Below are 17,114 nucleotides of genomic sequence, written 5' to 3'. Positions count from 1 at the left end.
ATTAAAGCAAGTACCTAGTAGAAACAAAATCAAGTGTCTCCAGTCCATTGAGATAGAAGAACTAATTTAATTTTTTTTTAAAGATTTTACTTATTTATTCAAGAGAGACACAGAGGCAGAGGGAGAAGCAGGCTCCATGCAGGGAGCCCGACAAGGGACTCAATCCTGGGTCTCACAGGATCACACCCTGGGCTGAAGGTGGTGCTAAACTGCTGAGCCACCCGGGCTGCCCAGAACTAATTTAATATTAAATTCAGTAGAAAAATAGCTTACAGGCAATAATGTAATATCACTTCTGAGTGAAGATATTTATAGTGCTTGATAGAAGGACTACTAGTCTTTTATTAACTGTGGAAGCAGTATGTAGTAAAATTCTTAGAAATGACAATCTGTGGGAATCTTCTCTTCTCACCCTGTGACTGGATAATAAGTAGCAAGCATACCAAGTAAAGTAGTGCATTAAAATGTATTGTAAACTAAGATCCTGATCACCAAGCTATTAGTAATTATCTAGGATGGACTGGAAAGCAGATCAGTGTTTTTTCTTCAGTATATGATTTCCTAGTGTTGAAGTAACAAAATAAGCCAAGCAGATGTTCTGTTACCACCACAGAAGTTATGTTAGAAATATAACTTTTATATTCAAAAAGTTATATTGGAAATAAAAAATGAAGGTACTTTCCTTACTCTTTATGGTGTAGTATTTCTGGTTGGTGAAGCTCAAAGGAGACAAAGTGATAGAGAAATACCAGCAATTACTGGCTCATGCTAAAGGGAGCCACAGGCTTCTATTAGAGTGTAACACTTATGGGTATTTTTCAGTTAGGTCATTAAAATCAGTTACTAAATATTTGAAAACCTGTAGTCTCTAATTCATGGTGCTTATTGGAAGGATTATAGACCTAATCCTTCATGAGGTTCACAGTCTAGTGGGAAGGAAGACCTTGGAACAGATAACGACAAATGTATGTAGCAGGAAATAATACAGAAGGTTTGGGAGACCTGATATTGGGAGGGAAAGGGAAGAGGGAGTCAGGGTAAGTTTCTTAGAGATATTAAGGTTTAAGCCAGAACTTGAATGATGAGCAGGACTTGGTCAGATGGGGCAAGGCAAGAGGAACAGCTTTATGAGGCTGGTGTGTGGAGTCTAAAATGAGACTGGAATGTTGGTGGAGGTCAGCTTAAACAAGACTTTGTAGGCCTTTTGATTTAGTCCCTAAATAATTTCATCTCCTAATGTAAGTAGTTCAATCACTATTGTTTGTACATTAATAAATATAACAGTGACTTTCTGCTTTGCAGTTGCTAACTGCCTTAGTCTGGTATCCATTTGATCTTCATAACAATCTGATAAAGTCTGTGAGAAAAATAAATGGAGTTTACATATGAAGAAACTGAAGCTTGGGTTTGGTAATTTGCCAAAGTGAACGCATTTAGGCTACAATGTGGAAAAGGGAGAAAAGTGGATCTGAGGATACCAATCTATAATATCAGATTATAAGGCTATTTCCATACTTGGAGTACAGGGGCAATGGTGGCTTGGCTTTGGGTAAGTAGCAGTGGGCATGGAGAGAGGTGACCTATGTGACAGGTCTTTTTAGGCAGTATCATAGAAGAACTCGGTGGTTCATTGTGAGAGGAAATGCCCATGATTGTCAGCAGCGCTCTAGTGGGCTGTGCTGATGGGATTGTAGGCAAAGATGTCAAGGATCTAGGCATGTGTGTTTTAAGGTAAGAGAGACTGAAATGTTTAAATGTTAGTGGGATGGATTCGAGAGAGATGAGACACAGAAAAGAGCATTCAATGTAGAATGAGGTTCAGAAGCAAGTACATTTATAGTAGGGGTGGGAGGACTGGCCTTTGATATATGAACTCCTCTGGTTCCTTCTGTACAGCTGACCCATTAAGACATTCCTTATATTACTATTCTTACATTCCTAGTGGATTAAAAAAACAAGAGGAATGGTTTTCTCTTAAGTCTATTTAAGATTAAATTGGAATGTGAATATGCTTAGTCTTACTAGACTCTTGTATTTTTTATATTAGCATGGATGAGTTTCTTTCCATGAGACATCATTAGACTCCTAGTTTACCATCCGCTTTCTCTGATCCTTTCATTTAGTTCAGGGAGTCTCACCCTGTCTGTACATTAGGATCACCTGCATGATTTTAATAAATAGCATTGTTCATGTCCCCACTCCAAACACTTGAGCCAGAGTCTCTAAGGATAGGGCAAAGGCATGGATGAGGACTTGGGCAGAGGGGGCGGTTGCTTGTTTGTTTAAACAGCTTTGTAGTAATGCTAATATGCAGTCAAGACTGAGAATCATGACTTAGCTCTTATACTTTTAAGATCTAAAGATCTGAGAGGTGTTACCTTCAGCTTTTGCTCAGTTTAGGAAAGTTCCTTTCCTCCAACCAATTGGTTTCAGAAACTGAAATTCAGAGTGAAAGCTTATATACAAAATTTTTAATTGTTAGTTGAATATCTTTGCTATTTTATTAGTTATTGGCTTTGTATGGTTTTTAGTGTGCTCATTTTGCCCTTGTACTTACATCTGGTGTGTTTTCTATTATAAATGTCAGGATATACTCTGTCTTCCCCACATAGCATCTAGTGTGGTGCCACCTATTTGATGGCAGATATTCTTTACAGATTTGGAGTTTCTTAACTTTGAAATTTTCCTGTATTTTAGCCCCCAGTAGTATCACTTGTTCTGAAATATTTCTACACATATACTCCAAAATGTGTGGATTCCCCAGATATCTATAATCTAGACTACGATCAAAGTAAAAAGATAGTAAAAAGTCAAGAATGTGGTTTAAAAATTTCTCAAGCCACTGCTGGCCAGAACACTTAAATTTAAGCAAATGAATACTTAAAGTGGATATAAAAATTTTAGAGCTAGCAACTATTCAAAAGCATAAATGTTTTAGGATGAGGAAGCCTTTGATAGTTGTAATAAACTTGCATTGTATTTGGTATCTGTTATAAATTACAGCTTCTATTATATAAACATGGGATTATGTTAGTCTGTGAGTCTTGGTTAATGGGTGTCACACATTTCCTGTATATTTATAAATTCTCCAAATTAAAAATATTAATCCAACACTAGAACCAAGAATGTTATCAGAGAAAGGCAGCTATTCTATATGACTTTTTAGCAAGTTATGGCTATTATTTTTCTTCACCTGATTCAAAGGAATGCATAGGATGTGTCCATGTATAACATACCTATTAGTGCTTACTGTAGAGGAATGGTATTGACAATCTAATTTCAGTTGTCTACATTTTCAAAACAATGAAGACATATCCCTGACCATAAAATAGAAATACCAACCATTTGAGATAGTTTAACATTTATTGTATCATTTACTCTATAGAGGCAATCTCATTATTACAGTAAATATAGCCAGTTTATGTGCATATGTAGATGCAGGGATCTGTAATGTATATTGCAATTTATAACAAATACACAAATGTAATGGATATTTTGGGTTATTTTCAATACAAGCTTATATAAAACAGATTCTGTGGCCGTGTACTCTCTCAGGAGTGGTTTCGGTTTCAAGACTTGAAAGTTTTTAAATGAAATTTTGCCGCCTTCTTTTTTTTGCAGATGGATTATTGAAGAAAAAGTATGAAAGCAGATTGATTCTGTACCCACTTTTTAGATATCATATTCACACACATTTTAATAAAAGTTTTCTCCGTGCAGTCTTACTTAATTCAGTTAAGGCTTTCTGATTTGGAGTTCATATGCATAATTGTGCAAAGGCTCTGCAGTGTAATATCTTTGGATATGTATAGGCATAACAGTTTTCCAGAAGTAAGTCTGAAACTGATGTATAAATGTGCTCTATAAAATCAATTAATATTAATAAATCTGAATTGCTTTAAAGAAAAATTTTGGATGATATGTGAAATTTATCTGTTTATAATAATAGATAATCAAGTTTATCTGTTATAATAATAGATAATCAAGTCCTGTGTGGTGTTTAGGGATGAGTGAGAGCCATGATAGGAAGAGAAAAGTACAATTCCTGAGTTTAGAGTTTTGACTCCGAACCCTTCTTTGACTTAACACAATTCTTACTAGAATAAACAGCTCATTACTCATAATATATGGATACATTACTCTAAAGTCAAATAACTCAGCAAGTCAAATTATGAGTTATAATAAATCTTTCTAGCTAAATCTTACACTGACTAGTCTCCCAAAACTTGTTCCAAAGAACCGGCTATCTTTGCCAGACTTTACCTATGTCTACTATGTTGTCCATCATGGTGGTCTTGGAAAGGGTGAGAGGAGTGGTAGTGTTTTGACAGTAACTGAGAGCACATTTCATCGATTGTACCCACACACCGCTATGTTTATAGTAATGTAGTGAACTCTTGGTATTTAGCGTGCTGAGATCAGAGATGCTAAACATCTTCCAGTGCTCAGGACAATCCCAAATGTGGAGAATTGTTCTATCCAAACTGCAAGTAGAGAAACATTAATGATAAATATATTGAGTGCATACCAGTAATCATACCATAATTTTGCCAATTAAGAAAATATGTGAATAGATGAAATATCTTAAGATATTTCACATTTTATTTGAGTATAAATCAGTAGCAAGCTCAGATTTTAAAACAAATTGGAACAGAAGATTTTTTTATGTTACCTGTTCATTAAATCTCAAGGTAAAATTATGGTAACCAGTAAGAAATCATGAAGTCCTAAATCCCTAATGTGGGGAAATTTTTTTTTAAGATTTTGTTTCATTATTCATGAGAGACACAGAGAGAAAGAGAGAGAGAGGTAGAGACATAGGCAGAGGGAGAAGCAGGCTCCCTTCAGGGAACCTGATGTGGGACTCGATCCCAGGACCCCAGGATCACGTCCTGAGCTGAAGGCAAACCACTGAGCCACCCAGGTGTCTCGGGAGATGTTTCTCTAATCATTGACAGATGTTCTAATAGAAGATGGGTCGGTCAATCTAAATGATCTCCACTCATAACATTAAATATAAGAAACCATTACATTTCATCAAACTGAATCAAACAATGACTTAGGGGGTAAATATGCTGAATTCCTTACATTAATTTTGAAAAATTTAAACCATCCATTTTTCTAATGAGCTCAAGCTTCCTTAAAGTATATTTCTGGTTTTTTATGCAAAAGTAGGAAAAATGGTAAAATTCAGCTTGCTCACTTGACCTTTTGCTTTAGCTAGATGAATAATATGCTAACAGAAAGGTTGTGTTACTAGGAACAAGAATCTTTAAAATTTGTGTTATTCTGTTTCAGCAAGATGGGGATAGATGGCATTACCAGCACTATAATACAAATTGCTGAAACTATAAAATTTGTATTTCTTAAGGCTGTTACTCAAGTCACAAACTATCTTACCTTATCCTATTTTGGACTTATACAGTCAACAATTAAAATCATTGTATAGTAACTATTTTATATTTTTTTCATGTCCCTATAATGCTTACACCAAAGTTAGCTGTTGATTTACTTATCAAGAAACCTACTAATTCAGTTTCTTGGAATCTGAGGAGATTTGGATTTAGGGCTTGGCTGTAGCCCAAAACCTGGGTGACCTAATTGTGCCTTTCAATTTCTCATATACAGAATAAGGTTAATACCTATCTTCATAGGATTTGTGTGACGCTCAACTTAGCATTTTAATTTTATTTGAAATGAAATTTGGACTTAAGAATCTTTAAGAATTTTTAACCAGGTTTTTATTGTTTTTCTAAAAACAATCTCACATTGGGGTACCTAGGTGGCTCAGTCAATTAAGCATCCAACTCTTGATTTCGGCTCAGGTCACAATGTCAGGGCTGTGGGATTAGGCCTGTATTGGGCTCTGCACTCAGTGCAGTGTCTCCTTGTCCCTCTCTCTGCTCCTCCCCCTGCTCACTCTCTCTCTCTCTTAAGTAACTAAATAAATAAAATCTTTAAAAATAAGTAAAAATAAAAATCTCATGTGAATTTACCATGAAGAATACATAAGGGCTTCAAATAATCTTTGTGATCATTTGGAGGGACTTGGGATTTGGCATTTGAACTAAGTGAAGATGGAGCCTTAAGGTGACAGCCTGTTAAATTGCCTTTGTCAGAGGAAAGTAGCCCAAGGCAGCTTTGTCTATGTGGAATAGGAGTGTTTGATTTTGCCATAGTGTTGACTCAGCCGTGGCCATGACTCTTCAGGGGTCAGAGATGATGGATGGTGACAACATGACCCAGTCAACTTTCAGCTTGGATTTTTTGGAGCTAAAAAGCCCTGACATAAACAGAGATAACACTGTCAAAGCCCTACTACCATCGTTGATGCTGATGTATCTTAAATCTTTCTCCTTTAAGTTTACCTGGCATGTTCCTTACTCTGAGCTAAGCAATAACAGAGATTGGTACCAGGAGTGGGATATATATTACCATTTCAAGACCTTTATTTCATTATCAGTGTCTTCATGAACATAGAGGAATCCCATCAGAGACACATTCAAATTTTATGACTCCAGCTGGAGTGCTGGGCCAGAGAGAAAGTGAGAGAGGTTGAGAATTTAAGTCATGCAGTCACTTCTGCCTACCATTTCTCTCGAGTATTCCCCAGACTAGGTGTTAAAAAGGGAGACATTAATCTATGGCTCCCTCAATTGGTCATTGATTCCTTGTGCCTTGTAGTGTGAGCTTCTCACTGTGCAGAGTGTGATTCAGTGTTTAAAGATAAGTTTTTTTTTTATACAAGATGGCCTCAAATACAAGCCAACTACTTCATCTGGTGCTCACCCAAAGAATGAGCCATCTGTTTGAATGCTGAAGGAAAAATTGGCTGTGTTGGACATATTGAGAGTCTGCCTCCAACATGGTCTGTAAATGTTGTATACTGTATTTTAAAGGTGACTTAGATTTCCAGGCATAATTTTGACTTTATGAGGTTTTTTCCCTTGTATGTACATGTCTGTATGAGAAGTAAACTCCACTATAATAAAAGCTGCATCCTTCCAGTTTCCCTTTGTTACAGGATAATAATAGATAATTACAACAGTTCCTTATCTTCCAAGGTGTATGGAGACATTAAAAATTTTTTTTACATTAAAGGAATTAAAACAATGACCTGAATATAAAGCAAGGTTTTTAGCAAAGAGTTTTAAAGTTTTGTATATAGCTATAAATGACCTATACAAAGTCAAGGCTATTATACATTTTAGTCGAATTTGCATCATTAATGAAATAAGCCCTAGTCATGGCAGCAGCCTTGCATGGTTATGCTCTGTAATCGTCCTTTGTCCAGTCCAGGAGGCTATGTGGCAGGGTTGGCTATGGGCTAGAAGATGATGCTCTAGATCAGCAAACTTTTCCTATAAAGGACCAAATTTACCAACAGTGAATATCCTGTGAAGGACCAGAAAAGGGCTTTGTAAACTATAAAATATGTTGCAGCTACTCAACTTTGCAACTGTGCCAAGAAAGCAGCCAGAGACAATATGTAAACAAATGAGCATGGCTGTGTTATAATAAAGGTGTATAAAGAGAGGACAGGTTGAATTGGGCCCCTGGGCTGCCCTGAGCTAGAAAATGATGCCCTAGGCAGTGTTTTTTTAAGTTTGATTCCCAGACCAGCAAACAGTAACATCACTGGAAACTCGTTGGCAAGGAAAATTTCTCAGACCCTCACCCAACAGTAGCTGCTGGGCCAGAACCTGGGGTTGGGGTCCACAATTAGGGTTTTTATTAAGCCCACCAGGGGACTCTGATGGATACATGCTGAAGTTTAAGAGCTACTGCTCTAAAAATCTAGACCCCTCTGAGGCCAACCCTAAAACTACACAAGATGATATTTTTGGTAGAGTCACCATTGGTGCACAAGACAATAAGGTTATTTGAACATTGAAGAAACCGTAAACCCTCTATTGAGTCAGAAAACAGTTTTGTACTTCTAGGAAAGAAATTTTTGTTTTTATAATTTCTGAAGTTGTCTTTACTGCTTAATATGTTTGAATGTGTTATAAATTTCTCTTGAAAAAATTTCCCTTAAATTTGAGACCAGCTTTTGTTTGTGGTATCATCATATATACTAAACCTATGAAAATAGTACAAAGTTTCCCATTGTGGGATTTATTTTAGAGTAGAACCTAACAATGTTGCAAAGTTGTTGCATATGATCATTTTGAATGTGTTTAAAAGACCCATGTCTCACAAATGAGGGAGTTAGAATACTCTGTAGAAGTTTTCCTATTGGGACACTTTGGTGGCTCAGTGGTTGAATGCTTGCCTTTGGCGCAGGTCATGGTCCTGGAGTCCTGGGATCAAGTTCCATATCAGGCTCCTCCCAGGGAGCCGCTTCTCCTTCTACCTAGATCTCTGCCTCTCTCTGTGTGTCTCTCATGAATAAATATGTAAATAAAATCTTAAAAATTTTTTCCCCTATTATTCTGGAATTTATGGCAATCCCGAAGCTGAGAAGAGAGGGTATTAAATTCTCCCTCTCAACCCAAAGTGTACTGTATTTTACTGCCCTGCACTACCAAATTCTGGATTTATTGTATCAACACTTCCTTCCCTCACAAATTTATGGAAGGAGAAGTTTGAGGAAGGAGGAGTAAAATTTTGACCTTAAGGGGTCATAGTGTAGCAGGGGACTTGTTACTCTTCTCCTGGTGGTTTCTCCCAATCCTGAGGAGTGGTGTGGGTGGCTTCAAGACAATCATTCTGAAACCAAAGGTGCCAATAGGTCCTTCTTGCATTGTCACTGTAGGGGAGTAGGACAGAGCCTAGAGATAGCAGAAGATATTTCCCATTGAATTTTGGAGCAGTATATGTGCATAGAGATACTATGTGCTTCTGTCTACAGGTCCCTGAAGGCAGAAGGTCAGCAAGAGTAGCCTGTGTCAGCAGAGTATGAAGGGATCTTCACATGTGGATATGGTGTGAGTGCCGACGTAGAAGAGGGTGCACTCTGTCACCCTGTTCAAGTTTGTGCAGCCCTCAGGCTATGGAATAGTTATCTAGAGGTTCTTTGGGCTCCTTGAGAAGGAACTTGTAACTTAAAGGAAGGACAGGAACTGTACAATTACCTAGGTCAAGTGAGAAGACTACTTAGCTCGAGAGGGGCTTTGAGGACATTTGCCACATATGGGTCAAAGACACAACAAGATCCTTTTCCCTTAAGGAGCTGGGATGAAGCTGACAGTAGCTCAAGAAGAACACACAGACAGCCTATTCGGAGATCACCACCATGAGACAGAACCAAGTCCAGTCAAGAGAAATGAGGGACCCTTCCTACCACCACCACCAGGCAAGGGGCAGTTCCATATTTCTACCTCCCTGATCCTTCTTCCTTGTCCCCAGATCCAGACTTTAAAAAGGAAAGGGAAAAAGTATCACAAGGATGGACAATGCTATTACAAGTCCTGGAGTTGCCATCCAGCCCATGATGGAGATGGATTTAAGGGTAAGGATGGGCAAAGGGTTTTGCATCAGATACAAATGTCAAGAACTGTGGAGGGTCTGATTTTATCTTGCAAGCTAACAAGTTAGCCTTCATGTCTGCTGGCAAAAGACATTAGATTCCTAGGTCAGAAAAATTGCTTCTATTACTCATCACAGATAAAAGCATGAGCCTCAGCATATTGGCTGGATTCTTTGCTCCCGAGTTCCATTGGGGGTGGGGTGATTCATGGGCTGAGATAATATGAATACATGGAGTCAGTTATGCTACAGGAGAACCATGGCCTAAAGCAGCAAACATTGTAGAAAAGAGCAAGCAAGCCAGTTCCCCTATTCTTAAGAGTGAGCAATTAGATGGTAGTTGTCTGGGCTGGGAGAAGGATGAGGCAAGGGATCATATCCATGATGCAAAATTTAGGGAAGCACTGAGTCCTAGGTTTGCACAAATGCAGGATTAGCACATAAGCATGAGAACCTCTTTAACTTTTTTGTCGTGGGCATCTTGCTTGCCTCTTCCTAATCCTGGCTTTGGTAGTCATGCTGGACTACCTGGTAGTCACTTTGACTTACTTCATTGTCTACCTCAGTAGCTACAGAATATGCTCCGTGCCAGAGGACACACACACCTGGCAGTCCAGCACACTTGGCAGGAACGTGCTTCTCCCAAGAATGAGACTGAAGCTTAAAACTGAACTCTTATAATAATCCATGGGTCAAATCTAGGCCCAATCCATAGTGTTGACATTTTTTAAAGGATTCCGAAATAAACAAGAACATGCAACAGAGATCATATGTGATTCACAAAGCCTAAAATATTTACTATCTGGTTCTTTACAGAAGTTTACTGACCCCCATAAAAACCAAAAGGCATTTAATTTGTGCATATCTTTAAAAGATGAGAGAGGGAGACTCAAAGTGGTATAGCTTCAGGCAATAATTTAAAAAATTGTTTTACATTTATTCCCCTAAAGAGCTGTGTTTCTTCAATAAACTATTTACACAGATGACAGACATTAAGCCTCTTTCAAATGACAAAAATCCAACTATAATCAAAGCTAGAAGAATGCATTGGCTCATATGGACACCTTGCAGAAAGGGCAGGTTCAGAGTCAGCCCCAGGTCTGGTGGCATCTAGGGATTTGAATGCAATTGGAACCCATGCACACACTAGCTTCATTTTTGCTTCTGCAGACTGCCAAGGAAGGGCTTTCTCTGAATGGCAGGGAACAAAGCTCAAGCCACTCCAGAACCCTCCCGTGCCACTCTGAGAGGCAATATGGAGTCTGCATCCTAGCTATAGGTTTGGCCATCGTCCAACCCGGACCAACATCGTGGCCAGGATGGGAAAGGAACTGTGTGAGTAAGCTGGCTATGTGCTACCTCTGGGACCAGTGGGAGCAAGAGCTGTTAGAGAGCAGTGAAGAGCAGCAGCACAGACGTGACCCTGGGTGATCACTGGCAGCTCCCCCAGTTTGTGTCTACCAGTGTCCTTTAGTTTGGAATAACATGTGAGATTTTTAGGCCCTGTCAATGTCTGCAGTGGAAGCTCTTAGCCCATAAAATTTTCATGTGTTTAAAATTAGCTGCTCTATTTCTGATTGATGTATCAGATTGGCCTCTCTACCCTTGTTTCTACAGTTTTATCACGTTGTTTGGAGTTGTGCTTTCTGAGACTATGCCTTGCAGCACTTCCTCTTTTACTGTGGGCTTACCACGGAAGAGTTGCTTCGTGAACTTTGATTAATCATCCTATTATGGTCAGGCACTCCTGTCTTTCCAGCCTAACCAGATAGTTCTATGGCAAACATTACATTCCTGACTCTAGACTCTCCGTGTCCTATAATCACAGTGATGAAGCTGTTTTGCTAATTAATTTTTAGTGTGGCTTGTAGATGATGCTCATGAAACGAGTGAAATGTGACAGGCTTTCAATCCATAAAGAAAGAAGCCTGAGTAAAAGCAACCATTCTCTAGATGGTTAGCTCTATTTGGTACTTAATGCCAGATTGATCCTCGGTCCCTAAAATAGTTGTTAGGCTAACTCAGTTTTCCTTTGTTTTGTCTGACATTTTGTGGCAGCTTGAGTAATTCCTACTATCCATATTGGGTCAGATATTGTATCAAAAATATTTCCCAGTGTCTACTTTCTCATCATAAATTTTGGAAGCAACTGCTTTCCTGTTACACCTACGTGTCAGTGCTGGTCTGTTCACTCTGGGGTGAGGTCCAGCAAGCAGGCCGCTCTATGATCCTGTTAACTCTTCTCCCACCCAGAAATCAACTCACCAGGTTAATTTTAGTTAAGGACGTGTTTGACAGGGAAATTTCTATTGGACGATATATTTTCATTGGTTTTCTGCAATGAACTAGTTTTTATTTCTGGAAGCTTCTTATTCGCTCCTAAAATGGTCAATAGCCCCTAGCACCATAAGCTTAAGAATATAATCTTTCACTAAAAGTTGTTATTTTCAATTGCATTTTAGGACTTGTGAAACATGAAAAAGAAATGTTCTTAAAGACAGTGAGTGTGAATTTATGGGAAGTAAGCAAATTCCTAACTTCTGATACAAATTCTTTTTTTAAAAAAAGATTTTATTTATTCATGAGAGACACAGAGAGGCAGAGATATAGGCTGAAGGGGAAACAGACTCCATGCAGGAAGCCTGATGTGGGACTTGATCCCAGGATTCCAGGATCACGCCCTGGGTTGAAGGGAGGCACTCAACTGCTGAGCCACCCAGGCGTCCCAGAAATCCTTTTTTTAAAAAAAAAAAAAAATTTTATTTATTCATTCCTGAGAGAGACATAGAGAGAGAGAGAGAGAGAGAGAGAGAGAGGCAGAGACATAGGCAGAGGGAGAAGCAGGCTCCCTGCGGGGAGCCCAATGCAGGACTCAATCCCAGGACCCCAGGAACATGACCTGAGCTAAAGGTAGATGCTCAACCACTGAACCACCCAGGTGCCCCCTGAAACAAATCTTAGTAAGAGTTTTACACTAGAATATTAAAAAATCCAAATGAAAAAAAAAATCCAAATGAATTGACTGCACAATGTTTTGTTTTATAGAATTAAAACTGTATTAAGCATATGTCAGTGTTACTAGGTGATCACTTAGCTTTGAGGCAGTGAAAGTACTTTAACAGCTTCTTGGACTTCAGCATACTGTTTCTGGGTTAATCCCAGCATGTGAAATATAAAAACACATGTTTATATCCTTAAGATAAAATTATACTTTTTAAGTTATTATTATTAAATAATACACATTAGTTTTTTAAAAAATAGATTGGTATACAATGGATTTAAATAAGAAATTAAAATCTCCCAGTATCCCTTTTCAGAGACAGTCACTTCTTAACTGTTCTATTTTTAGCTCCAAAGGTGGCTTCCACCAGAGTAAATGATACTCACATTTCTCTGTTTCTTGATGTATCATCCTTAGGGTATATTCAATGTCCTAATGTGAAAGGTAACTCCCACCTCCCCGCCTTCCCTTGAGTTTGTTAGTTTTATTGTTATTATTATTTTAAAGATTTTATTTATTTGATAGGGAAAGAGAGAGAGAGAGAGCGAGCGCGCATGAGTAGGGGGAGGGGCAAAGGGAGAGGGAGAGGGACAAGCAGATCCTCTGCTTGGGAAGGAGTGGGAAGCCCATCTAGGGGCTTGGTCTCAGGACCCTGAGATCACCACCTGAGCCAAAATTAAGAGTCAGAGGCTTAACTGACTAAGCACCCAGGTGCCCCCTTTAGTTATGTTATAGTTTTGTGTTCTTTTGGAGGTGGTTACTTTTCGAACTTTAAATAATATACCTAAATGTCTATTCTTTATTCCATCAGTGGAAATAAAATATCTATGAAGGGGTGCCCGGCTGGTTCAATTGGAAGATCATAAGACTCTTGATCTTGGGGTTGTGAGCTCGAGCCCCACATTGTGTATAGAGATTACTTAAAAATAAAATCTTAAAAAAGTATTAATATCCTATGGAACCAGCCATTTCTTGCTCCTAGTGATTCTTCCCTCCTTATAATCATGGACTCTCTCACACTGAATAAGGTTGACCTGTGTAACCGATACGATGCTGCTGAAAGATGGTAAAGATGGTGTGTGACTTCCACGATTAGGTTAGAGAAGATGTTGCGACTTCTACCTTGCTGCCTTTCGTATCACTTACTCTGGGGAAAGTCGGTTGCCCCGTCTTGGGGATATGCAAGCAGGTCTAAGTGGAAGTGCATGTGACAAAGAACTGAGATTTCCTGATAACAGCCAGCACCAAATTTGCCAGCCATGTGAATGAGCCATCTTGAAAGCAAATCATCCAGCCTCAGTTAAGCCTTTGGATGACTGCAGCTTGAAGCCGATTTCTTGACAACCACCTCATGAACCACTCAACTAATTTGTCCATAGAAATTCTGTGAGATAAGAAGTGTGTATTGGTCTTTAGGCCAGTATGTTTTTCTGGGGAATATTTCTCATGTAGTCATAGATAACTGATACACATCTTATGGGTAAGATGATGTCATTTCCCCTTCAGAGTAACCTTCATCTCCTTCCCTAACCCCTTCATATCTCTCCCAAATTCTGTCATCTATTTCATTACTTTTGTCATTAATTCATTACATGGTTTATCATATTTATATTGCTTTTTAACTATAATTACAAAGTGTAACCATCCATGCTTTGTGTCAGTTCTAAAGTTAGGAATAAAAATAGTATTTAAATTATTATAACCACAAAATACAAGCGTATAATCTTATAAAACATGTAATATAATTATTTTCAAACTTCATTTTTTAATTGTTTTTTCCAGCCTTACTGAGATATAATTGACATATAATATTGTGTAAGTTTAAGGAGTACAGTGTGATGATTACCACAAATAAGGGTAGTTAACACATCCAGCACCTCATATAATTACCGTTTTTTTTCAGTAGTGAGGACTTTTAGAATTTACTCTCTTGGCAATTTCCAAGTATACAATACAGTGTAAAATATAATCAATATGCTCTACATTATAGCTCTAGAACTTGCTCATCATGCAGCTGGAAGTTTGTGCCCTTTAACCACCTTCATCTATATCCTCCACTGACCCCTGGCCCTGGCAACCAGCAATTTACTCTGTTTCTATGAGGTCAGCTTTCATATATAAGTAAGACCATATAGTATTTGTATTTCTGACCTACTTCACTTAGTATAACGTCCTCAAAGTCCATCCATGTTGTCACAAATGGTGGGATTTCCTTCTTTTTTATGACTGAATAACATGCCATTGCATATATACACCACATTTTCTTTATCCATTCATCCACCAGTGCACGCTCAGGTTGTTTCCATATTTTGGCTATTGTGAATAATGCTGCAGTGAACATGGGGCTATCTCTTCAATATATCAAAATAGTGATTTTATTTCCTTTGGATACATATATCCAAGAGTGAGATTGTCGGATCATATAGTATTTCTATTTTTAGGTTTTTGAGGAACGTCCAAACTATTTTCCATAGTGACTGCACCAATTTACCTTCCCACTAAGAATGTGCAATTGTTCCCTTTTCTCCACATCCTCACCAGTACTTGTTATTTTTCATCTTTTTGATAACGGCCATCTTAACAGATATGAGGTGATGTCTAAACCTGTGTTTTTGATTTACATTTCCCTGATGATTAGTGACATTGAGCACCTTTTCATATATCTGTTGTCCATTTGTATATCTTTTTTTTTTCAGTAGGCTTCACATCCAGCGTGGGGCTTGAACTCACAGCTCTGAGATCAAAGGTTGCATACATTATCAGTGAGGGGCCCCCATTTGAATATATCTTCTTTGGGAAAATATCTATTCACATTCTTTGCCCACTTTTTATTTATTTGTTTGTTTGTTTATAGTTTATTTATTTTTAAGTAATCCCTACATTGAACATGGAGCTCAAACTCCAACCCTGAAATCAGGAGTTACATGCTTTTCCAACTGAGCCAGTGAGGTACTCCTTTGCCCATTTTAAAATTGGATTTATTTTAAATTTTTGTTGCTATTGAGTTGTATGAATTTCTTATACATTTTGGATATTAAACTCTTCTCATTTATATGGCTTGCAAATATTTTCTCCCATTCCATCGATTGCCTTTTCATTTTGCTAATTGCTTCTTTTGCTGTGTGGAAGCTTTTTAGTTTGATGCAGTCTCACTTGGTTAATTTGCTTTTGTTGCTTATACTTTTCTGTTGTTGATGCTGTTGTTGCCGCTTGTACTTTTGATGTCATATCCAAAAGATTACTGCCCAGACCAATGTAAAACAGGTTTTCTCCTATGTTTTCTTCTAGGAGTTTGACAATTTCAGGTCTTACATTTAAGTCTTTAATCCATTTCAAGTTAAATTTTGTGAGTGATACATGTAATATTATTTAACGCAGAGCCAGTAGGATTTAACCAATAAAGAAAGAAACATACTCCCACCAAATCAAATCTTTGCCACTTTAAAGAGGATGCTTCCTTTTTGGCCCATACTTTTTTTTTTTTGCAGGTTTCTAAAGTTTTCCCAGGGTTTCCAGAGTTGTCTTTTAAGTTCTTGTTGAAAGAAAAAACCCACAAGATTCTTTGCCATGTCAGTAGGTTCTTTCAGCTTCTTACTCATATGATTTGCTGAGTAAAATCCATTCCAACATTCTTTTTGAGGACATTCTTCCTTACATCTTCTAATGTCTTGTTTTAGCCACATAGCTGTCATCATGCGATTTCTCATCATGCGATTTCTTTTCATAGTAATGTGGGTCAATCTTATTGTTTTCTATTTCTATTTCTATTGTTTTAAAATTTCTATGAAATTTTTTCCAGAAGAATGTGTCCAAGGAGTCCTTGAATATCTATGAAGCTTTTAATTTTTTTTCACACTTAGCTTTGTTGTGCTCTGAATGGTATCTTACTTCCAATTATGCTTTTCTTTTCTTTTCTTTTCTTTTCTTTTCTTTTCTTTTCTTTTCTTTTCTTTTCTTTTCTTTTCTTTTCTTTTCTTTTCTTTTTTTCTTTTCTTTTCTTTTCTTCTAGGCTCCATGCCTAACACAGGGCTTGAACTCATGACCCTGAGATTAAGACCTGAGCTGAGATCAAGGGTCAGATGCTTTACTGACTGAGCCACCCAGGCACCCCTCAGTTATATTTTCTAATTGGTGAGTGTTGAATACTGCTATTGAGTTCATTTTTCATCTGGGAACTTTGATCAATTCGTTATTTTAAGGATTTGACCGGTAGTCAGTTTTATCTTTTTCCTTCCAATTCTTATCATTTTCTTATCTTATTTCCTTGATCAGGATGGCTTGTACTATGTAGTACAGAATTGTAGATCTATATCATTTTTTTTCCTCCAGAGTTTTAAGATATTGTCTTACATCATTCAGGCACCCTGTTGAGAAGTTTAATATTACTTTGAATTCTATTCTTTTGTAGCGAGCCTGTTTTTAGTGTCTAGAATGGTCATTACTTTTTCCTTGAAATTCTGCAGTTGAAAAAAAAATTCTGCAGTTTTACAGGGATATACCTTGGCATAAGGTATATATATATGTGTGTGTGTATATATACATACACACTTTGGCGTAAATTCTTTTTATCTATCTTGCATGGCATATCATCCTGAAGACTTTCTGTGTTTTCAGCTCTAGGAAATTTCTTGCTTTAGTTGTT

This window comes from Canis lupus, chromosome 29 (assembly GCF_003254725.2).
Source record: "Canis lupus dingo isolate Sandy chromosome 29, ASM325472v2, whole genome shotgun sequence".
Taxonomy (NCBI): Eukaryota; Metazoa; Chordata; class Mammalia; order Carnivora; family Canidae; genus Canis; species Canis lupus.
Note: the sequence above shows the minus strand (reverse complement) of the source record.